This window comes from Scleropages formosus, chromosome 7, assembly GCF_900964775.1.
Source record: "Scleropages formosus chromosome 7, fSclFor1.1, whole genome shotgun sequence".
NCBI lineage: Eukaryota > Metazoa > Chordata > Actinopteri > Osteoglossiformes > Osteoglossidae > Scleropages > Scleropages formosus.
The window spans coordinates 2,754,460-2,779,235 of NC_041812.1; positions in this window are offsets into that span (position 1 = coordinate 2,754,460).

Genomic DNA, 24,776 nt, shown 5'->3' on the forward strand with positions numbered 1-24,776 from the left:
AAATTAGAGGTTTGAAGGTGTTAATAAGGCTAATAAGAAGGTAGAAAGCTGAGAGAACTGCTGGATTTTCAGCGGGAGAGTATCGGAATTGTAGATGTGACTGGAACTTCAGTGTGGTTATAAATGAAATAAATGGTACAAAAAAATATTGTAATAATAATTGCAGAACTCTCAAGGCCCTTTCACAAGACACTTTACATTTTGTCCTATAATGATAACCGATCAAAATTATAATCGTAGGTACTTACTGAAAAAGCCACTTGGCTCAGTACAGAGAGGTTGTAAATTTAATTAGCTGAAGAAAGCGATAATCCGAGTAAGATGTTTCTGGTGAAATTAACATACATTTAAATATTTAGCAGATGCTTTTCTCTAAAGCGACTTCCATTGAACTCTATGCAGTGCTATCAGCCCACACACCTTATTCACTGCGGTGACTTACACTGCTAGGTACACTACCTACACTGGGTCACTCATTCATACATCAGTGGAACACACTCTTTCTGTCACTCACACACTATGGGTGAACCTGAACAGCATGTCTTTGGAGTGTGGGAGGAAACCAGAGCACCCGGAGGAGGCCCACGCAGACACGGAGAGAATATGCAAGCTTCACACAGACTGAGTGGGGATCGAACCCATGTTCTGTCGCACCGCCCAGGTGCTGTGAGACAGCAGCGCCACTCACTGTGCCACCATGCCACCCATACAATCAATCAAAATGCATATATCATCAATTATAATGCATATCAATCAAAATACATACAAGTAAAATGCATGTATTTTCAGTGTAACGCATCTGCATTCACCCTTCTACCTCCTCGTATTTGTCTTGCAAAAAAGGGTTCCCAAAGAAATACAGATTTTATTGGCGACTCCATGTGGATGATTCTATGGCATGTCTCGTTTTGTGCATTCGCTGCGTGTTTAACAAGTTGTGTCCCTGACAGCGTCTTGTTTATCGGGAAACTCGTCCGGCAGACCTATTAGGAGGAAGTGAACGTCTCCGCACGTTGCGCTTAACTTCGCAGAGAAATGCAGAAGTCGTAGGGCTGAAGTTTCATTGCTGCCGGACGCCGAGGTGAGGCCTGCGTCGATGTGTCGGCGTCTACGACCAACCCCGTTTGCGCCCTCGCCGATGGCCTCCTGTTTCTCCACTTCTCCAGAAATGACTCGGCATGGCCGAGGTTTCGCTGGGCCGCGTGGCTCAGATGGCCCTCGCCGTGTGTGTGAGCTCCTCCATGTGACTCACCGTTTTCTAATACTTATCTACGCAGCTCATCTCCCTCGATAAGCGCGTCACATCAGTTCTCTGGAAACCAGCGCGTAACATGTGTCGCGTTTCCGAAGAGGCGGACGCCAGTCGAGAAGTGTCCCGCTCCTCCTCCTCTTCCTCTCTGCTGTTCTCTGAGTCAGATTTTTTCCTTTGTTTTTACAACACATAAATAATGTAAAGATCTACTATTTATAGCAACTGCTCTGGAAATGGTCCGAACCCATTAGAGCTGCACATTCCCTATTCCTCGACTTCGCTGGGGAATTGCAACCTACGGAAAATAAAGTTCAATCATATGTACCAAAACTAGTGTGTAGCATTTCATATTCCAATTTGGGCTTGTACTTTTGGGTTAAGGTTAGGTTTAGGTGGTATTACACTCTTAACATAGGGTAATACATCCCAAAACCATCTCTCATTCTACACTGAAATGACAGAAGGCCCCCAGCTGCACTATATATTACATATATTCTGTGTATGATTGTACATAAATACTCCATTCATACAGGTACCTAAGGACCAAAGGAAAGGCATTAAATGTCATTTCAGTGCTAAACTAGACACTTTCTAATCCATCTCACACATAAACACTATCAGAGCGACAGACTGCTGAGAGCCACACTGGAACACATCGAGAGCACTGCACACACCTGATGTGTACACACTCGTTTGGTGTGAGAGATACTGTACCTTGATTTATCTATGTCCGTTCATCTATTGTCCTGAACATTATTGATTTCTTTTAGCTCGTTTCTGCAAGGCAATGTACAATATTAGTTTTGCGTACTATGCTACTGAGAATTACCATAATTACTTATTTATGCAGCTGAATAATTTTTCACTGTGTCAGTTCCGGGAAATTGCCTTGATTGAGGGAACTGCATCGGTGAGCACATGTGGGTCCTTTCACCGCTACGCCACCTGCTGACCCACTGAAACTGAACCAAAGTTGAAGGAAAGGAAAAAAAGTGGTTTATTGGGGATATTAAATCAGAAAAGGGACGATTTACCGGGACGTGTTCGCTCTATGGGTGGCTTTTGGCAGGGCAATCCCCATTTCCAGCACACGACACGTAAGCGAGGAGGGAAAGTAGAAGTTGATATGCAAATTAGTCAGTGAGAGGCCTCTTGTGTTGTTTCCATGGATAAGCACTCGGTGTTTTCCTTCCTCCTCACATAACTAAGAATCCCCCTACAAAAGCACCAGCTAGTCAGATGACATTTTGAAAAAATGCCACTTAGGTTCATCCGGCTTCAACAAAGCACAAAACAGCTCTGTTCTCAATACCTGTCATGGTCATTTTGTACATTTTCCTCGTTTCCTTGTGTGGCGACGGCACTTGAACGCTGCTCATTCATAGCGTATCGGTTCGCTTCTATTGCTCTGCGGCTTCCGTCACAGGTATGGAACTCCAGCAGTTTGAGTACCACCTTGGTGCAGGTAAGTTAAATTTACAAGTAAAAAAAAGACACACACACGTTACATTTATTTATGTAGCTGTTGCTTTTCTCCAGAGCGACTTACAGTGTGTGTGTGTGTGTGTGTGTGTGTGTGTGTGTGTGTGTGTGTGTGTGTGGACGGACAGCTGGTAACATAGCGGTTACAGCTACTACCTTTTTCACCCAAAGGTTGCAGGTTTCAATCCCACCTCTAGCTGTGGTAGCCTTGAACAAGGTACTTACCCACACGCACACAGACAGACACAGGGCTGTAAATCACAGGTGACAGATATTATTTGCTCGGCAACACCTGAGCGCCAGGACGCAACTCGAGGGGAAGCGTTCGGCCCAGGAGACACGGCGTGGCCCTTGTAAACTGATCCTTCCTCTGGAATTTCCATAATGCCGCGTCTGAGCGCAGGCGGTCGATGGTCAATTCACCGACTCCTCTGAACTTTCTCAGGGTTTTTTTTTTTTTTTTTCTGGTTTCTTTCCAAGTCCTTGTTTCCCCTGCAGGCAGGCGCATATACAATGTGCACATTGTGTCACCTAAAAGTCACACACAGCAGCAGCAGCCCTGCAGAGCCACACGATCTGGGCAGCAACAATCAAATTCTTACAAAGTTGGTCACGTATAAGAAGTACTTTATACGTAGAATTATGCTTAAAAACAATAAAATCATCTGTCAAAAAAAATCTCATTAATTCATTCATTCAAACACCATTAAGCCATGAGAAGAACTGATTGACTGTTGGCAAAATAATTATATTTCTATGCATATATTTATGTATCTCTGTGTGTATCTCTATGCATCTGATTATATATCTATGTATGTATTTATATAAAAAGGCACAGTTTCTCTATCTATCTATCTATCTATCTATCTATCTATCTATCTATCATGCTGAATAGTCTTCACTCAGGGCTTGGATTGAGCCCCTCCCCCAACAGGCACTGCGTTCCCATAGTCATGACATTCCATGGCAGCGAGCGTCTCAGGAATGCACCGCAGAGTCCCACTGCGTGTTTACAGAAAGGCTCAGCACAGCGTGGCCCTCGAAGAGGATGAGGTGGGGGTGTTGGGTGGGGAGGGCATGGGATTAAAGCCCCTCCCGTGACACCCATCACCCGAGCTACCCGGTCCATAAAGTAATGGCTCAATTGGGAGTCTGCCCAGTATAGCGTTACACCAGTCTCCCCCCCTCCCCATAGCCAGTGCCAAGGCTTAGATTCCCCAAGAGCTCGACTGCCTTTGTCGATACTTGAGGAAAACTGCTCCGTCCTGCTGCCGAACAATTGCGCGTGGCCTGATGTAAAACAGATGCAAGGCATACCAGCTCCCATATTTACTTTTGCCTAAGATTTATGCCCTATCGGCCCTGTTTTTCTTAGAAATTCTCTGCTGAGGCTGGTGCTCAGCCAGGAATGCTGCTATACTCCGTCCTCCCTCACGTTCCCTGTGCGTTCATCTTGGGGCAAAACTCCCGGCGAAATCCCACTCGCCTGTTTGTCCTGGACCAGCTGAGCGGTGTCTCGGAACCAACGAGCCAGCGGCACGCGTTTCAAACTCCCGATTCAAGATCGCAGTTGTCACCCAACGTTCGGCTCCGGATCCGTGTCCAAAAACAGATGAGGTGAGATGAGGTGAGTTGCTCTCCGCTGCCCGCTTTACGGTCGTTTTTTCCTCATCGCAGCGCCACGGGCCGGGAGCACGTTGACAGCCCCCGAGAGAAGATTGTATTAATCTCAGACAAAGGAATGAACACACACCTTGGGAGTGCGCTGTTGGCCAGGCAACGGAAACGATCACACTCACCAAACGGTGCGCATCACAACCTCATTAAGAGGAGCTGTTATACACTCTCCATTAACCGTTACGGTTCTACTGGACCCAGTGGGCCTGATTCACAAACCCCTCGATTTACAAAATTAAAATGTTCCTGCAAATGGTGTAGATATTGAAATTTTAGATACTGAAACCATATTGCCAGTTATTTTAAATGGGGAAAAATAATAATGGATTCCCAGCCCATCCAAAAACCCCAAATAAATTTTCCTAAACATGACTAGAACATTGTAAAACACCCTACTGTCCACCCATGATTTCAGCACAATATACAACACATTCACACACTTGCAGAACAGGGGCAATCCCCACTTTTATTTTTAATTTATCATCTTTCCACAGAATGAGCAACAAACCAAGCTGGAATCCATAGAGTGTGTCATGTTAATTGTGAACAACTTTCTAAAACTGCACACTGCTACTGAACTTTTCTTGCTAATTGCTCTGCTGTCCCTGCAAATGTTCAATGAAATACAAAATCACACCCAGTGTGGTGGACAAAAACTCCTGTGGAATTTCATACATTTCCCATAATGCCACTCTCTCTTTATGCAACACTCACACATTCCTAACACCCCAGCAGACGGAGAGCTCTGGATGCTGTGGACTAGAGTAGAGTACCGTTCCTCCACTTCACTTGCACAATTTCTTTTGAACAGGCTTCAGATGAATTTTATGGTAATTTGTTTGTGTGGGGTTTGCATGTTCTCCCCATGTATGCGTGGGTTTCCTCCGGGTGCTCTGGTTTCCTTCCACACTCCAAAGACGTGCTGTTCAGTTTCACCCATAGTGTGTGAGTGACAGAGAGTGTGGGTGTGTTCCACTGATGTATGGATGAGTGACCCAGTGTAAATAGCAGTGTAAGTACCGCGGTTGAATAAGGTGTGTGGGCTGATAACACTACATAGAGTTCACTGGAAGTCACTTCGGAGGAAAGTGTCTGACAACTAAATGTAAACTCTGTTAATGCAAGACATTTCCTCACTTTAAATACAAATGGCACTTCAGTTCTCCCGGTGCTGCCTTCATTTGAGTCAGCGTCAGTCATGGTAGGAGCAGAAATCCGAGAGAAAAGATACTTTGACCTGTCTGATAGAAACGTGTGAGCAGCAGACAATCTGCACTCTGCACTGCAGGTCGCCAGCAGCATCCTTAACCTGCACCGTTGGGCACTTTTCGTTCCACTCAACGACTCACTTCCTCCCCCAGCTCATAAAATATGCGTCCTCACGTTTCCCGACAAGCTCGTTCCTCACGTGTCCTTCCAGCCATCCCCGTCACATGCCTCGGTCCCGAGCGAAACGTATGGGCCACGACATGCATTCAGGTTGAATTTCAGCAGCTCATATTGAAGTGAAAAAGCCAAGACGTATAACTGAGAGCCAACGACGAGCCAAACTTACACAATAATTATAGCTGCAGGAATATTTATCGAGCAGGACGTATTCCTCATCGGCGAATTTGGAGAAGAAAACCCGCCCATCTGACATGCAGTGGACCACAACAGGAGGCACTGAGTGCTCTGCCGAGTGTCCAAAGCCCACAGTCCATCTGATCACATTAGCACTGGACAAGAGGTAGGCTCCTTGCGCACGGGGCTCCGCGGAGACTCAAAGGGGCTCTAATCGCATTAAGGGGAGACACTTGTGCCTCCTAAAGCCTCGGACTTGGTTCCCTGAGCCCCGCTAAGGACGGCGGAGCCATTTAAGACACTTATGCTCCTGTCAAATGCAGCTTCAACTCCTGCCTTTGATCCTGCGCCACGGGACCCTTTGGCTCTGGCCAAACGCGCGGCCCTGTCATTTATGCACCAGTAGCTACACAAGTCAATCCGATGCATTTTTTTCCTTTGTAAAATATCGAGATCTGTGCCGGGAAGGAATGGCACGGAAGGGCTGTTTTGGGGAGATCTGTCCGCTACTCTTCCCCCCCTCCCCTTCATCCCGGACCCCCACGGTGGTAAGCTAAGCCTCTTAAGCAAGGCCCCCAACAAGCTGTTCGGCGCATTTACAGAACGAATGGCATTACTCCGGAGCGCTCGCTACCTAATTGGAAGAGCAGCGGCAAATGCGTTCACCACGTTCAGCACTTCACATACATCTGATGCGTGTGCACAGGTCATATAAGTACAGAAGATGCCCAGCAGCACCTCCGTGATCCCAGCACCTGTCAAAAACCTGGGTGCGTAGAGTGATGACAAACACAGAACATCGTATATACAAGCAACGGCAATAAATACCACAGTGACAATCCATATAATTTAGCCTGTTACATTTATAGTGTTTTTTTGTTTTTTCACATGAGAATAGTTTCCCGTTGTGCTATGCATGTTCCTTGCTCCAAACATTTACATATTTAACACAGACTTTTCTCCAAAGCGACTTCCAATGAACTCTATGTAGCATTACCAGGCCACACACCTTATTCACCGCGGTGACTTACACTGCTAGATACACATCTTACACTGGGTCACTCATCCATACATTAGTGGAACACACACACACACACACACACACACACACACACACACACACACACACTCTCTCTCTCTGTCACTCACACACTACGGGGGAACCTGAACAGCATGTCTTTGGAGTGTGGGAGGAAACCAGAGCACCTGGAGGAAACCCACAGAGAGAACATGCAAACTCAAAACAGACTGAGCAGGGAATCAAACCCATGCCCTCTCATACCAGCCCAACACTGTTAGACAGCAGCGCACACAGCACATCTCTTGTCCCCTTTTACATTCCTGGGACTGATTATGAAGGAGCAACTGTATTTTCTGTCACTCACACACACACACACACACACACACACACACACACACACACTATGGGTAGGAAACAAACACACAGCAGTAAGAAGCCACTTGTATGTGTGTATTAAATGTTGGCTGAGCTACTGTTCTTTAACAGCCACATAGGGTCTGTTCTGTAGATGGACTTGGAAAAAAAGTCCTGGGTTAAGGATGAGAGAGTTTTGTTGCATTGAGAGATGCTGCAGACAGGAATAATGCTCTGACAAATTGTAGCACATGTTATTATCCCAGTCAATCGATAGCAATTCAAAACTAACATGCATCCCTTATGTTACCAGGAGAGGCACAATTATCATAGAAAGATAATCAAAATACAATTAAAAGCTCATACAATATGCTGCAGAAATGTCGAGTGAATAGACTTGTAGTGAACGGAATGCGTGCTGGTGCAGTGGTATTATGGTGTGTGATATACAGTCCAACACATCTCTGATTTATCAGTCAAGCAGGTGAGGAACTCAGTGTGTGGAAATCACTGTAATAAACTGTACATATTCTACTCAAAGTGAAAATATGAATAAAGATGTCAGTTATTGAATTTATCTCAGATTTTCTTCAGAAAATAATTAGGAATGAATTACGTCGAGCATTTAAATTATGCATCGATGTTATCGGCGAATGTGGCACTGGAACGGTGCTTCTTGTGGAAGAACGAGACATGCACGGCTGCCATAATACAAGTCGGGTGTCTTATCTTCCGCCAAAGTGTCTCCATATATTATTGAACAAGTTCAGGAGGGGACTCGACTTCCAGCAGCGTAGCTCAGGAGGTGTCAGGTTTCCTTGGAGAGTGATTAACAACTAGCAAGGCTTCCTATCTGGTACCTTGGATATAGTGCACTGACCCCACTATACATACCCTAGGTAACAATAAAAAAAATAATAATAATAAAAAAATTTTAAAAAGGCTACCGAAGTAGTTCCAGTTTATTATAGGTTAGAAATACTTTGAGGGTTTGGAAAAAACACTTTGATGGCTTTTTTTTAAACCCCAGAATCAACTTTCTTAAGAACGTAAAGGTCTGAAGAATTCTTTCTGAGCAGCAGATGCACTGATCTCATCCCACAGTTGTGTTAAACTGGTAGCGCAAGTGAGCCAAGTCATTGTCGCGGATCTCTTCACCACAGATAGCAAGTGAACCGCAGGTAGGTCAACTGGGGGAAGTGGGGGGTAAGAGGCCGACCTACGCCCTCTTTCCGCCTTCGCTCCCGATCTGTCATCATAGCGCCGTTTGCGACAGTCCTCGCCCTACGTGCTCCATCAACCGCCCGGTCAGCAGACAAAACCAGTACTGATCAGAATCAGGATCAGAATCAGAATCTGATTTATTTGGCCAAGTATGCACACACATACAAGGAATTTGGCCTCGGATCCCAGTGGATCATAGTGTGGACACAAAAAAAAAACACATATACACACATAAACATACATACGTACAACAAGTGTAAAGATGCACCGACGGTGCTGGAGAATAAGAGAAAATATCGAGGGAAGGAATAAATAACGAGGGATGGAATAAGATAAGAGGGAGAAGGTATTGCACAGTATTAACTAACTATTAAGTATTAACCAACTGATACACGAAGGGTCATCATACAAAGATGTGTGTTTTGATTTCGTCTACGAGTTCATGGATTACACTTACGGCTCACAACCAGTGATGTTTATCGGAACAAGTGGTGGTGCAGTGGTTTTTTTTCTCTTTTTTTTTTTGCGATATCACTCTTCCTACTCTCGCGCCTCATAGGCTGAGGCTGTGAAGGTCCTCGGTTCGAAAGTGTTACGAAAGGCAAAGTTCGGCCGGGAGAGAAGCAGCAGTAAACAGTGCAAACGGCTACGGTGGCTCTAAAATGAGTGGCTTCCTGTTCCATCTCACTGAGCCTGACCGCAGAAGAGCCCCAGGGGACACAGTTAAACTGACAGTCTCAGGTTACCATGGTAAAGGCCATCAGGGCTGGGGGAGCAAGAACTTGCATTGAACACATTGGGAAGTCAGGCAGAAATAGGTAGATATTCAGTTCAAGAGACAATGTGCATATTGCATATTCCAGTGCTGCGAATGAAATCGATATTAATGTGGGATTTAGAACTAATCAATCAGAGGACATGAGAAATGTTTCAATCCAGATGCCAGGTCTTCCGTTTAAAGGAGCAGGGATATGATTTCAAGTGTTAAACCACGGTAAATGGAAGATGCGACACTGCAATTATTTACATCGTTTACTCATTTTCAGTTTTCTCATTTTTTTGAATGTTTGGTTAATTTTTCAGGCCCAGTCTCCACATGGGAAGGTTCTGCTTTGACTGGACCCGCAACCAGCTTCCGCACGGCGCTCATCTCAAAAAACGCTCATGAATTATTGAATCGAGTCTCCGACCCGACTGAAGACACTTATGAATGTTTAAAGGCTCGGCTAAAGATATCTGTTAATATTTAAGAGACTTTGAAAGATATTCGATAAATCTTCAGCGGACGATGTGTTAAAATGAGTCGCAGAATAAACTCTGCTGGAAAAAAAAAAAAACAACTGGAGATCCGTTGGAGGACAGCGCGCGGAAATGGGACACCAATTTTTATTTGGAAAGACTATTTAACTGGGTGGAAAAATATGTCTGATTAAGAACACTTGCAGAAAGTCGGATTATGGGTTTATATGCAGCGTTTCATTGGCTGCTCTGAAGCCTACGGGGTTTTGTCTCTCATTGTACTTCATACAAAGTGAGTCGGTGTCATTTCAGCAGAAAAGCTGGATGAGAACTATCTAACATAAGACTTTATGTGTGAGTCAATAAACATTTATTGCGCCATTGAATTATTCCTGAATGTTAATGGAAGTAGCTTTGAAATATGGATGTACATCATCCTTATTATTATTATCATCATCATTATCACTATTACATTAATTTATTTAGCTGATGCTTTTCTCCAGAGCCACTTACAGTGTTAAGGTTATTATTATTATTATTATTATTATTATTATTATTATTATTATTAGTAGTAGTAGTAGTAGTAGTAGGAATACCATATTTACAGCTTTCCAGAAGGTGTGCTACACATTCCTATTGGTATGTTATTGATTTTAAATTGTTATGGCAGCAGAATGTTGTTATTCAACTTATTAATGGAATGTACCTTTTTACATTTGTTTTATGCAAAGTGAAACATATTCTCAATTTATGGAAAACAAAAAAGAAAACTGAAACATTAGGCCAAACACTTTCTTTAGCATCATACTTCATTATTATTATTATTATTATTATTATTATTATTATTATTATTATCATCAATGAGTATTAGGGCACATTGTAGTTCCTCAGCAGACATTTCTCAATTTAAAAATGTAAAATTTGTTTTCAGGCAGTATTCGCATTTGAAAAGCTCAAACGGTGAGAAATTGCTGACTTGTTCTAAAGAGAAACAACAGGGGACAATTACAGCCTTTCCAAAGATGAGCTTCATTAAGGCCCAATTTGCGACGACACGCTTTACGCATCGCAGCTCACAAGTTCCCCCCCGGAGATGAACGCCGCCATATCCGGATTCACGTACTGCCAGGGTGTTCCGAATAAGCTTCGCGTTGAGAGCTGGAGTAAGAGTACCAGGGTGCAATGCGGTACCGGTACACAGTTCACTTGGACTCGTTGTGCCTGTAAACAATTTCCACCTGGGAGCCTTAACAGCACAGGATGGTCTCCTCATCGCATGAACGTGTGTGTGTGACCATCATTGACCACAGAGGAGAGGGAAGAATTCCCAACACATGCAAATTTATATTTATTCTGGATTTTTTAACAGGATTTTCTGGACTTAATATCCCACATACAGCTATTTACATTTCTCCATTCAGGTGATGCTTTTCTCCAGAGTGAATGTTAATCTATTTACCCATTTATACAGCTGGGTGATTCTACTGGAGCAATTTAGGGTAACTATCTTGCTCAAGGCTACTAGAGCCAGAGGTGAGACTGGAACCTGCAACCTTTGGGTCCAAAGACAGCAGTTCTAAGCACTATATTACCAGCTATTCATGTATGTGACACTTTTCTCCAAAGCAACATACAGTGGTGAACTATCTACAATTATTTACCCGTGTACACGGTTTGGTAATTGAGGGTCAGTACCTTGTTCAAGAGTACTACAGCTGGAGGTGGGATTCGAACCTCCATCCTTTCGGCGTAAAGGCAGTCGCTGCAACCTCTACACAGAGTTCCCCTGCTTGACTCAACTGGAGCTTCCTGGATTGAAGCAACGGTCTTCAATTAGAGGACACAAACTGCAGCCTGTGTGTGTGTGCGTGTGTGTGCGTGTACGAGAAAAAGGACATGTTTTCATTGGCTTCAGATGTCAGGTTTCACCGAGAGCCCTCACACACACACGAGAGTGTTATTTTTAAGGTTATCGTTGCCTAATGTACGACTTTTGAAACACTTGCGGGTGTTTTCTGTCCAGAATTGGCGGGACCTGGCGAGGGCTCCCCTCCGGAGAGGTGACATTCGGCCACAGCCCCTCGTGCGCGAGGCATCGGGTCCAGGAGAGACGGCGCCACCCACGTGCAGCTGCCAGCGGCAAACAGCTGGACCCCCCCCACCTCCCCCCGCATGACAGTAAACTGAACACGCGGCAATTTTGTGACCCGAGTCTCCCGGTGCTCAGAGCGCGGCAGCACAATTACAATCTCAACACGGCCTGGGAGGTACAACACAGAGTTGGGACAGCTGGTGGCCTAGAGCTTAGAGCTGCTGCCTTTGGACCCAAAGGTCACAGGTTCGACTCTCCCCTCCAGCTGTAGTACCCTTGAGCAAGGAACTAACCGTAAATTACCCAGCCTTACAAAAGGGTAAATAGTTGCAAGCAGACTAACAGTGTAAGTGGCTTTAGAGAGAAGTGTTGGCTAAATGAACAAGAGGCCACAACAAAGTTCTCAGAGCTTCCAGCTGTGGCGGAGAAGAGCAGAACCCACAACGCAAGCAATCAATGTCTTGTTGAAACACTCAAAGATGCTACTGCTCTACAACTGCTCCTTGGACAGTTACTGCAAGTGTGAAAAGGTCTTTAGGGGTGTTGCTGTTGAGGGTTTAGAACAGTCAAAACATGCTGACATTGAGTTAAAGTGACTAAAACAAGGGGGACTGTTCACAGCCCTTCGAGGTCATTCTGTGGTCCAGGAAAGGCATCAAGAAGCAGGCAGCAGGGTGGCACAGTGAGTAGCGCTGCTGTCTCACAACGCCTGGGTGGTGCGAGAGGACGTGGGTTCAATCCCTACTCTGTGTGGGTTTCCTCTGGGTGCTCTGGTTTCCTCCCACACTCCAAAGACATGCTGTTCAGGTTCACCCATAGTGTGTGTGTGTGTGTGTGTGTGTGTGTGTGTGTGTGTGTGTTCCACTGATGTATGAATGAGTGACCCAGTGTAAGTAGTGTATCTAGCAGTGTAAGTCACTGCGGTGAATAAGGTGTGTGGGCTCATAACACTACACAGAGTTCATCGGAAGTCACTTTGGGGGAAAAAAACATCTGCTAAATAAGTAAATGTAAGAGACACTGGAGACGGTGTCGTAGCGAAAGGGCTTCGAGGTGTGAGGCCGCACCAACAAATACCCCTAAGTGTCAAAGGGAGGCGTCACTTCGTGTCCCCGGACAACTGGTCCCCCGCTCACTGGCTGCCGCGCTGGATTTCCTGTCAGTGATCTCTGCACTTGGCCAGATAAGGCACTTCCTCAAAGCACAGACACATTCAGTGTTCACACAACAAGAAGGGAAAAAAAAAGAAACAAAACAATGCAGCTATTTCCACCGCAGGGCGGGACGTTGCGAAAAGGGCTTTTCCATTCAGTTCTGAGAACAGCAGCTGTTGAGCTCCGCAGAATCTGTCTGCTGTGAATCATGTTTCATAATCCCATCTGCTGATATTTTACGACACCCGTTAAAAAAGAAAGAACTTGTAAATGTAACTGTTCTTTGTGCAATATGAAAAAAATCACTTTTACGCTTATGAATATAAAGATATGTGGTAGCCTTGAACAAGGTACTAACCCTAAATTGCTACAGTAAAACTACCCAGCTGCATTCACATTGTAGGTGATTTTGGAGATAGGTGTCAGATAAATAAATGTAATGCAACAATACCTCTTGAGGGTGTACCCCCCCATCCTGCTTTGTACCCACTGCTTCCGGGATAGGCTCCTGTTCACTGCGACCCTGCTCGGGACAAGCTGTTCTTGAAATTGGATAAATACGGTGGTGCACGGTGCTCTGGGTTTGGAGGGGGCGAAGAAGGGCGCACAGACAGCGTTCATTTCGAATGTTTATTGGAACACTAGGAAATCATGCTCTCAGTCCAAGGACCCCCCAGTTTTCTGTACTTCTCATTGGAAAACACTGTCACCCCATTATTTTCCCCATAAGTCCCCCCAGTGGTTGAACATTATTTACACTTTACCCATAATGCAACTATTTACAATAAACATTTTCCCACTCAAACACACAGTAATGCAGGTCATTACAACATAAACAAGAAAATAATACATAAAATACATCATGTGTAAGTATTATTCATGCCATCAATGTACTTGTTATATAAACGAGATCATATTGATCTTTGTATCTATATTTTAAAGGGCCACTGCGCAATATAACACTGACACAGACAGTCGGAGGGAAAGGTTTCTATGGAGTATTTCTAAAGAGGCGCATGTCATCGCCAGAGCAGGTTACGGGAATCGGCCGCGTTCTTCAGTTGCGCTCATTTCCTGTCACCAGTAGCTCTGTGGCGGATCTTGCGGGAACCGCAACCGTAGAAAAACTCCTGATTGAGAAGGTCCCTCTCGGGCCGCATCCATTCACTTTGTTTTCGGTCAAACTCGGAGACGTTTCCCCGGCCTCCGTCGAGCCGCCGTCGGTGCAAACTGTTTACGAAGCAGAAATCAGCCCGGTTGCTCACAGCTTTTATTGCTTACAAGGTTACATGTTGTAATTCCATGAGTGTCAGATTAGAGAGGGGAATAAAACTAATTTACTGTCACGCGGCGGCGAGGCCGTGCGAGCTGGAGGAGCACGTCGCCGCACGGAGAACCGGGATCCTCGCAAATCAGGAGGAGCCGCAGTCGTTTTCCGAGAAGGGTTCTAAGGGCCGCTTCAGCGGCGGGGAAACAAAAGCCGGCGAAGGGACGCGTCCCCACAACAGCCCGGCCGTCACTGTTGCATAACTACTATGCTGACTGTGTTCAGAACCCAAACTTTTATTCTTCTTCTTTGACTCTGGTTACTGCTATGAGTATAGTCCTAATACTACTATACTAACTGCTGGTTAACTACTATGGTTGCTATGTTCAGAACCCAAACTTAGACATTATTATTATTATTATAGTGACTCTTAAAAGTGATATGTAACGTTAAACCACTGCTATTTACCCATTTATACAGCAGGATAATTTTTACTGGAGCGATTCAGGGTAAATAACTTGATCAAAGCTGCTACAGCACTTGAACCTCAAGCCGCAGTTCTTTATTTTAGTTATTTCGCCAATTTAAATGTTGACATGTACCTACCTTATGTCACTGAGGGCACTTTCTCAGTTCCTCAGCAGCTGAGGCCCCTGCTGTCGCAGCAGCAACGGGGCTCATCCCCGAGTTCCCTGCCGATGGGGGTCGGGTCAGAGCAGCGATTTCTTCCCATTTTCTTCCCATTGAGCAGACGGGGCTCCAGGGTGGGAACACAGTCCAATTATCACTTCGGCGCTCAGCTGAGATCCAGCAGGGCAGTCTGCTCCACACAAATGATTTTATGGCTCTCGAACATTTCTGATCACGGAGTGACCACACACGACACCAAACGCAAAGGTGTGTCATGGATGAATCCATATGGGATGTGCGGTTTATTACTGATACATAACCCCGCTGCTCGAGTCATGTTTAACCTGCCGAAGGTTCCTATGCACCCCCTCCCTCCTCATCTCTCCACGTTGGCTTCCTATAGCTGCCCGGATTGAGGTCAGCACTCTGGTTAAGTCCTACAAATTTCTATTTTTCTCTAAGATGTGCGTCACTTTGGAGAAAAACATCTGCTAAATAAATCAATGTAAATGTAAGTGTACTGGGGGTGCGGTGGCGCAGTGGGTTGGACCGCAGTCCTGCTCTCCGGTGGGTCTGGGGTTCAAGTCCCGCTTGGGGTGCCTTGCGGCGGACTGGCGTCCCGTCCTGGGTGTGTCCCCTTCCCCCTCCGGCCTTACGCCCTGTGTTGCCGGGTAGGCTCCGGTTCCCCGTGACCCCGTATGGGACAAGCGGTTCTGAAAATGTGTGTGTGTGTGTGTGTGTGTGTGTGTGTGTGTGTGTGTGTGTGTGTGTGTGTGTGTGTGTGTAAGTGTACTGTACCCTGTATTGGTATATTTGAAAAATTTGATTCAAACATCATGTCCCCAAGATCTCCAAAACCTTTCTCCACACTGAAACTTGCCAGCACTGTTCATGAAGTAAGGTATAATTACAGCTATTAGAATAAAGTGTTATGTTTCAGGTGGCTCGGTAGCACAGCAAATAACGCTGCTGTGTTATAGCGCCTGGGTGGTGTGAGAGGATGTGGGTTTGATCCCTGCTCAGTTTGTGTGGAGTTTGCATGTTCTCCCTGTGTCTGCAGGGGTTTCCTCCAGGTGCTCTGGTTTCCTCCCACACTGCAAAGACATGCTATTCAGGTTCACCTCTAGTGTGTGAGTGACTGACAGAGAGAGAGTGTGTTCCACTGATGTATGGATGAGTGACCCAGTGTAAGTAGTGTATCTAGCAGTGTAAGTCACCGCGGTGAATAAGGTGTGTGGGCTGATAACACTACATAGAGTTCATTGGAAGTTGCTCTGGAAAAAAGCATCTGCTAAATAAATAAATGTAAATGTAGACAGATAGATAGAATGAAACAGAAATAGACAGATAGATACTCTTATGAGTATTAAATATACAGGGTTCATGTATATAAAGTGCTCAAGTTGAAAATCCTTAGTAGTTTGTCTTGTACAATAATTGCTTTATTTGTATAGATCTTGCTTTTCTCCAATGTCAGGTTTTCACTCTAAGTTGCTTACATGCATGAGTGTCCAAATGTTTGTTTTCTCGACCTCCCGGGTGTGTCCGTCCCGCAGGTCCTCTGCGGAGCCCTGTTCAGGGAGCATGGATGGGCGGCTCAGTGCTTCCTTTTGCCCCATACCAGGGAGGCTGCAGTCACCTAGGTGCAGCAGGGCGGTACAACAGGGTACTTTATTACCCTCGATTGCAAAGGCAGCGTAGTGTTTCAGGATGGGGCTTGGAGAGTAAGCATCTCCTCCCACCAAAGATGAGCAACCCCCCCCCAGGTGAAACCACCGCTCGGGTTTTGCATTATTCTTGGAAAAGCATTGTAGTCATGAATATTTCACCGTGCTTTGAGGGATCTGGCCAATTAGCATGTCAAAAAACAAAGCAACTGGGTTGCAGCGAGCGTCAGGATTCCTCCCTCTTCGTAGCCCTCGTACAAACGAGTGGCGTGCAGAAAAATGCGATGAGGGAGCCTCCGAAATAATGACTGGAAGGTAAACAATGCCATTACTGGGACTTTGCTGAATAAAGAGATGCAGATTCACAGTTATTTATTCAGCAGACACTTTTCTCCAAAGCAACTTCCAACGAACTCTATGTAGTGTTATCATCCCACACACCTTATTCACCGCGGTGACTTACACTGCTAGATACACTACTTACACTGGGTCACCCATCCACACATCAGCGGAACACACACACAGTGGGTGAACCTGAACAGCATGTCTTTGGAGTGTGGGAGGAAACCAGAGCACCCAAAGACTTACACTGCTAGATACACTACTTATAATGGGTCACTCATCCATACATCAGTGGAACAAACACACTCTCTCTGTGTCACTCACACACATCTATGTATCTATCTATTTGGAAAACTAGGAAAAAGAGAATTTGTTGTGTAAAGTTGTTGTCTGAAGGGAAAATTAAAGTATATTTTAGCCATTATAAATTCTCATGGAATCTAGCTGTGTTTGAAGAAGACTGGTGCATTAATGATGCATTGTCTAAATACTGTAAGTTGGTGATACCTTGGAATTTTGTTTTAAGCAACACTTTGCTTTTTCGATGAGTTTTTCTTGTTGTTTATGTGCTAAGGGAGTTGATGTGGGGGGGGGGGGGGTTTGGAAATAAGCGTGACTTTGGGTTAAGAAACGGAAATTTTTCGACTGTATATGAACTTATTCTAAGTACCTGTTTTTTGATGATCACTAAAAAGACGTTTTTATAAAATCTCACAGCCCATCTATATATAATTTTTGTGTGCGAAAGCAGCACAATTAAAATGTCCTTTAAATTTCTTTCTAAAATTTCTGTTACAATTTCCTTTAGAGGAGTCACTTTTTGTGCTGAACGCGTGAGTTGCTGCTGGATAAAGCCGAACGCGGCGGCAAAGCGCGCCGATGCAAAGGCACAGATGAACATTTCGCAGCTGCAGTAAAAAGTGGAACGGTGGAATCGGACACCAAGGGCTCTCTTGCGGTCTTCCAGCCCACGAGAGAATCGTCACTCGCTCCACTTCATGAGCAGAAGCAGGCGGTTTAGATGCTATCTGGCCCCCGACATCGAAGAGGCGATGTTACGGGAAGGGACGCGTTCGTGCTCCCCGCAAACAGCGAAAGTGGCAGGAATGTGAGAGACCCTGGATTGAGAGGCACCGACGTGCGCTGACCGGAGGCCCACGTACAGAAGGCCCGCCGCCGAGCGAGCGAGCGAGCGAGCGAGCAAGCGCTCAGGTTCGGGCAAGTTACCAACGGCAACTGAGGTGTCGCAGGCGGCGCAAGCACTAGGGCTATAATTATCTCGAGAAAGAAGCGACAACACGTGTGAAAGAAAACGAGGAGCAGTCGCTCGTGCGCCACATGCACGTTTGCACATATCACCCTGTCTGGTCTTCCTGCTACTGCTGTCGAACCTCTGCTGCTGATACAGAATTCTGCTGCTGTCCGAGTTGCGTCTGACTTGCCGAAGCTGTCCCGTGCATCTCCTCAGCTCGTCTCTCTGCACTGGCTTCCTATAGCTGCTTAGATCAAATTCAAGACCCTGGTTATGGCCTACAAATGGATCAATAGAACCGCTCCCAGGTATCTACAGGACTTGATCATCCGCTACACCCCAACCTGACTGCTACGCTCTTCCACATCTGCCCGCTTGGTGGTTCCCGCGCACGAAAGGTAAAGCACGGAGGTTCTCGGTTCTGGCTCCGTTGTGGCGGAACGACCTCCCCCTCTCACTCAGAACTGCTGAATCCTTGGCCACATTTAAAAAGGGTCTTAAAACTCACCCCTTCCACACTCATTTCGCCCATCATCTCTTAAGTTCATGTAAGGTGTAAATGTTCATGCACCATAACTTTAAGATGATGCCGGATAAACGTTTACACAGCTACTCCTGCAATGTAACGAAAATATTTATATGCATCTTTTAAAAAAATTACAAGAAAAGCGATCAGGAATCGTTGATGTTCTGATAATTTTATGCAGCTGCTCGTGTGAAGAACGTTGGTTCATATGGTGGAAAGAAACAAACTGCACTTAAGAATCACACGTCTGCATTTAAGTGTCTCTTCCTCCTGCCAATGTAATGAACACATAGTATTTTTTGTGAGATGTTCGTCGCTTTGGAGAAAAGCGTCTGATAAGTGAATTCAATGTAAATGTAAGTGTAAATATAAGCGTGACATAAACGCCACTGAAGCATTCCCTTGCCACAGCAGGCCACACGCAATGAGAAATCCATCATATTTCTGCACTCTCTTCCAACGGAGCTCAATGTCTTGCTTCGACTGACTGACTCCTCCAGCACCGACTAATGTTTCCGTGAATCGAAACGAAGACGCAATCAGAGCGGGGGCCAACGTCGCCAAAGATAGCTGCCACCGCCGCTGCCGGAGATCGCCGGCAAGTCGGTACATGGAACTTGGAGCCGCGTTGTGTCGGGAATAAATGAGACACCGATGTTGGGTTTCATAAGCGGCGAGTCTATCGGCGCTAAGCGGGTCTCATCTCACGAGGTCTATAAGCGAGAAGTCAGCTGAATACAGAATTACTTTCCACACGCCGCTCTTAATCCATTTGAAACTGCTTTTTTGTTTTTTGCTGGACCAATTTAGGGTAAGTACCTTGCTCAAGGGTACCGCAGCTGGAGATCAACCCCGTGACCCTTGGATCCAAAGGCAGCGGTACCACCTGCGTCCTACCGGCTGTTCGGCAGATGCTTTCCTCCAAATCGATGTACACCTGGAGAACAATACAGAAGGAGCATCACATGAACAGAAGGAGGGATCTGGATGCACACGCGCGATTCTAGAAGAGTCAGTTTGTCTCAAACCGTAGTAAACCTTAGAGCGGTGGCTGCATGTTGTTTTTTTTTTTTTTTCCACCCCCTTAATGAATTAATTATCTAAGGGAGGCTTTGTGGTTCCCATCAATTGTCATGACATGGTTTAAACCAACTCATTTCTTCCTACTCAGTAAGTAGTAAAATAAAATTACGAGGCTATGATTTTGAGATCGAGTGACCTCCCCCCGCCCCGACCCCCCTCGGTGCAAGGACGTATAAGGGTACATCACGTGACCCGCCTGGGAGTTAAATTCATTACGCCTCGCGTACAAACAATCGTTTGAGACGTGCTGAATCAAAGGGCCAATTTCAGACGCACAAACACATCGGGCCGAACTGTAATTTTAAGTGGGAGGATTAACAATTCCTTTTTTCCTCCCCGGTGAAAGTGACAGCCTCAATTTTACACTCTGCTTCCACTTGATTCGCCTGAAAAAGGGGCCGCGCTCGTTACCGCGTATTGCACTTCCATCTCCGAATTTGTAATCTCCTGCGATGTTTGGGGGGAAAAATGAAAGGACAGCGGAAAAGCTTCCCCGGAATATATAAAAAAAAAAAAAAAAAAAAAAAAAAATACTGAAGCAATTACCGGCAGGACGGCCTTATCTCGTGGAAATGGATATCTGCTTAAAACATGTATCATGTGCAGCGCGGGGATTTGTGACACTGGCAGCTTCCAGCCAAGCGCGCGTCTCGCAGGCGTGTCTACAGGGTACTTACACGGCGCGCAATCTGCTTAGTCCGAGCAGGCCCGCTGGAAGGGGGAAAACGAAACGCCGACGGTTCGTCGCTTTAGAGCTTTATCGGAAGGTGAGCGCAGCTGAAAGGCGCTGCCTTTGAAAGCGGTGCGGCGCCGTCGAGCTCCGGAAGCACCCTTCCGCGACGGGCCTTTCGATTTACGCTCCGGGTGCGATGCGCGGTGCAGCGGAATGAAAACAGCGGATCCCGAAAGGGCTGTTAATTGTCGGTCGGGAAGCGGGAGCGTGGCGTTTACTCGGGGAGGAAGTGAGCGCAAAGAACAGCGGCGTCACTCCTGAGGCCCTGCGAGGAAGTTCTTCCCTAACTTTCTCTCTTTCCACTCTGTCACTTACAGGATTTTAATCCACAGCCTCATAACTTGGTAGAGAAAACAGTACAGATGATATAAGATACACCTGGCGACTTGGGGAACATAAATTTATTGTAATATCTGCATACATTTAGATTTATTTATTTATCAGATGCTTTTCTCCAAAGCGAGGGGTTGGGGAGGGGAGGGGAGGGGAGGGGAGGGGGTGGTGACGCCGTGAGTTACCGCACTGGGTGACACCAACCTCGGTGACGCCGCTGCATAAATGGTCTGTCGGTAGCGTAGCAGCCCCACGGCGCCTGAGCTGTTCAGGTGGTGGGTCGGAATCCGGCTAAGCCTCTGTGGAGTTTGCATGTTCTCCCTCTGTCTGAGTTGGTTTCCTCCGGGCGCTCTGGTTTCCTCCCACACTCCAAAGATACGTAGGCCCGGTGGTGCTAAATTCATCTTATTGCGTGAATGTGTGTGCGGCTACCCTGCGTTGGACCGGTGTCCCGTCTAGACCGTGTCCCCCTCTCAGCCTTGGGCCCAGCGATTCCAGGATAGGTCCCAGTTCACCTTGACGCTGCTCAGGACAAGCGGTTGCTGAAAACGGGCGGACGGACGGATGTTCTCTCAGTGATGGTTCACCTACGCGGTATACTGCGTTTTACCACATCTGTTAGGGATAACCGAAAAGAGAGCCGTTGCCTTTTCCCCAGAGCTGAAGAAAGAGACACAGTGACCACACATCAGACCTTAGAAATTACAAGTGAAGGATATGTTTCTGCAGGGCAGAACCCTTTACTTGCATCGCACCGTGTGTCGCCGATTTACCGGAAAAGGCCCGAGAGCCGCGATGAGCCGGGTGGCCGTGTTTTTCGCCGAAGCGAACGGAAGATAATTATCGAGCGCCTCCTCCGAACAAAAACATTAAACCGGCCCTCGCCGCCGTCCCCCCGAAAACGGGCCGTCGGTTCATCCGCAGACAGCGAGCGGCCGTAATTGCGGAGTGACCCAAATATCTTAAATGGAATAGGCACTTGAGCGAACGTCCGACTTCACTGACCTACATAGTGGATAAACAGCGGAGTGGCCTTCTCCGCAGTCGCTGCATGCGGCCGCCGCTCGGGACCTCGGACCTGGGCCTGGCACGTCGTTGGTACGGATGAAATATAGAAGGAATTAATCTCTGCTCATTTATGCCACCGTAGTGATGCGTAGCAGGTCAACGGGTCGCTCTGCGTATTCACACCTCCTGCGGTCTCACTGCGGTCTTACAGAGTGATGCGGTCACACCTCCGTACGTACATGTCTGCTCACCTAAACTGAGACCTCTAGCTGTTTAATAACAAGCAATCACGCGGACGGTCCATTGCAATCAGACCGAACGATGGCAGTGATTTCAGGCTCCGTTTAACTACTGTAACTGGAACATATGATGGGACACGATTGAACTTTATTGCCATATTTCATTTAATGACGTTTGTTCTGCATTGCAGCAGCTCTCTCCTGGAGGACAATGACAATGAGTGACACACAAGGATGTTAGAGAAAAGAAAAAAGAATCAGTAAGAATACACATTTTCTTTCACAGTCATTTTCTCCAAAGCAACTTCCAATGAGCTCTCTGTAGTGTTACCAGCCCACACACCTTATTCACCGCAGTGACTTACACTGCTAGATACACTACTTACACTGGGTCACTCATCCATACATCAGTGGAACACACACACACACACACTCTGTGTCACTCACACACTATGGGGGAACCTGAACAGCATGTCTTTGGAGTGTGGGAGGAAACCAGAGCACCCAGACACAGGGAGAACATGCAAACTCCACACAGATTGAACAGGGATCGAACCCACATCCTCTTGCACCACCCAGGCGCTATGACACAGCAGCACTACTCACTGTGTCACCATGCTGCATATACATATTAATATACATATATATTTTACAGTAGGTACCTTGGTCAAAGGTACTACAACTGGAGGTGATGCTTACATTTATTTATTCAGCAGACACAGTACACATATTTAGAATACACACACACACTTTCAGAACCGTTTGTCCCATACAGGGTCACGGGGAACCGGAGCCTACCCGGCAACACAGGGCGTAAGGCCGGAGGGGGAGGGGACACACCCAGGACGGGATGCCAGTCCGCCGCAAGGCACCCCAAGGGGGACTCGAACCCCAGACCCACCGGAGAGCAGGACTGTGGCCCAACCCACTGCGCCACCGCACCCCCTATTATTTAGAATAGAATCTACCATAATAATATACATATATAAAATACATAACTCAATTATACATCACAGATTGTAGGGTGGTGGTTAGAGCTGCTACCTTTGGACCCAAAGGTCACATGTTGCAATCCCACCTCCAGCTCTAATACCCACGAGCAGGTACTTACACTAAATTGCGCCAGTAAAAACTACCCGGATGTATAAACAGGCAACCAGTTGTAGGTACCATAACATCGTAAGCTGAAGAAAAGTGTCAGATAAATCTATACAATATTCATGTATTGTATAGTATAAATCTATACAATAAATTGTAAAATTCTATACCATATTCAGTTGTGCTCACTTTATTCGCAGCTGCTGTTATATTCAATAGCAGCTTTTGCGCTTTCTGTCCACACACACACACACACACACACACACACACACACACACACTCGCACGCTGAAAAATGTCCTGTTTCACTTTCCCAGAAACCAGCACTTGGTTCTCAGACTATCTGCTGACACAAGTGTGTCGCTGCGCTCCGCACTGTGTTGCGCTGCCAGAGTGATGGACACCGATGGACACCGATGGACACCGATGGACAGCTGAACACCAAGAAGGTGAACCGCCCGGCAGCTTGGGCGTCAGAGCAAAGATCTGAAAAATGACCCGGGTTTTCCTGATCTACAGCAATCGCAGTGAAATGAAAGCGAAACGCTGGAGATCCGGACACGAAATATCTGCGGGACACGGGGACAATCGAGAGCAAAGTGTCTCCATCAGTCTGCATTCCTTCTCATCGCCTCGCAGCTCTCACGGACACACCTTGACGGCGCGGCGCTTCTGAGCAGATGGGCGCTGTTTTTTTATTCTTTAAATTTTTAATTTTTTTTCGGTCAGATCAGAGACCCCCCCCTCCATGCCGAAACGGACTGCGCAAAAAAAAAAAAAAAAAAAAACGATTCTCGCTTGGATGGGAAGATTTAGATTACTGAGTCTGCGAACCAGGATTTGCAGGAGGCGAAGCGGTGCCAAGAGTGTATCTAGTGAGAAGATTAGAGAGACGGACTGGAGCGCAGCCACCGAGGTATTTGTGCCACATATTAAAGAAGGAAATCACCAGTCTGGCTAGCAGACGGCTCCCGGTCTGCCGCTTTGCCGCGAGAGCCAGGGCGCTCAATTTATCGCTTCCAAAGGGCCCCGTTTGCTAACTCCGCTCTCCCGTGGACGCGGTGCTCGCCGGGTGGCGTTAGCAGAGCATCATCTGACGCCTCATCCCATCTGATCCACGCGCGGGGCCCGGAGCGGTCGAGCCCTGCGGTTGATTGCATCCGGCGGGGGATGAGGTCGCCGCACCCGTGGCTTCGCGCACGCTTCTGCCTCCAAGCAGCTGGAACAGAGAGGGGAGGCGATGGGTAGGAAATGGGCCCTCCGGCGCAGCTCAAGTCTGAGCAGAAGCTGTAGGTGTAATCGCACGGTATTCCCCGAGTTACACCCACGGGTATCGCTCCGCAAATGAGTCAGAGACTGTTTTTGACTTATATAAAAGGTTAAGCTTGCGAAACCGAGCGTATGAAAATTGTATTTCGGCACATGTGCTACGGAAACGCAATCTGCAGTGTCAGTCTAACTAAAAAGTCAGCGTGTTGTTGTTGGGGGGACACGGTGCTGTGGCAGGCTTGGCCGGGTCCCGCTTTCCGGTGGGTCTGGGG